Here is a 1,216-nt window from a genome sequence, read left to right as displayed (position 1 = left end):
GGCGGAGCTGCGCGGGGCCCCGGCCAAGCCCCGCCCCCGCCCGGCGGCCCGCGAGGCCACGCCCCCAGGCGGGGCTCCAGGCGCCTGTGCTCACTGAGCTGTTAGCTGGCGGTCTCTGGTTCCGAAGCGGCCGCTGAATTTTCTTCCAATTCTAGGTCAGTCACAGTTTTACACTTCCTCCCCCCCCCCCCAATCCATGTGCTGCTGCTTTTCTCCAGGTGCCTTCCCGGATGGCTCCCTCGACTGCTCCCAATAACTGAGTAGTTCTCAGATTGGATTGGCAGAGCATTCCTTGTTCAGCACGTTCTCCATTTATGCCCAGGAGCCAAAGGCAGGTGCGGCGAGAAAAGCGCGTCCTCTGGATGCAATGTGCTGAGCTGTTCACCAACAGTTTCCATCCCTGGATCATTCCGCCAGTTAAACACCTCTGTATTTGAGCGCCTCCATAGAGCAAAGCAAACTGTGTGATCTTGCCCTGTTGAATGCAGAAAGAGTAGAAATTAGGGTGGGACATTTGACTTTGAGAGCATCATAGACCAATTTTCATCAGTGAAAGCGAGGAGGGTGCCTTTTCACCTGGTGCCATAATGTGTTATGTAAAGGATTAACGAAGTGCCTCTTATTTTGGAGCGGATATGGTAAAGTTCTCCGAAAGATGGGTGTCAGATGTTTGGATAAGGGTGCAATGTCAGTGCTTGCCATAGGTGCCTCTGCCAGCAGCGCCCTCGTGCACTCGGTGGTTGCAGGCACTGCGCCCTAACGGTGAGTTGCAGCCTTGTACTGCGCCTGCGCCGAAACCCAGCCTCTGGCGCTTTGTGTGTGTGTGTGTGTGTGTTTTGTGCACCCTGAGTGAGAAGTGTCTAGGACTAGAACCGCTCAGCGTCACACTTAGCGACATTAGTTTAGAAAACGGATTTAAACATTTTAACTAGGGCCTTACTTTTAGTCAATTTTGCCAAGAGCCGGACCCAAGTCCTGCCTGAGTGATGGGCCCCCTTGCCCAGCCAGACACTCTGCTTGCTGGCGGCGGGCATGGTCCAGCCCAAACCGGACCAAAGAGCTCAGGGGCCCATTCCACTTTGGTAGCGAACACATTCCCAGTTCCCTTCACACGGAGTATTTCAGGGCCAGGTGAATTCTTGGATGAGCCCTGCAGGCCAGGAAGAGAACTTGATTTTGGCCTTGACCTACTTGCCTCATGTATTGGAGGGTAGAA

The sequence above is a fragment of the Tenrec ecaudatus genome, chromosome 1, assembly GCF_050624435.1.
Source record: "Tenrec ecaudatus isolate mTenEca1 chromosome 1, mTenEca1.hap1, whole genome shotgun sequence".
NCBI lineage: Eukaryota > Metazoa > Chordata > Mammalia > Afrosoricida > Tenrecidae > Tenrec > Tenrec ecaudatus.
This window is presented reverse-complemented; position numbering follows the sequence as displayed.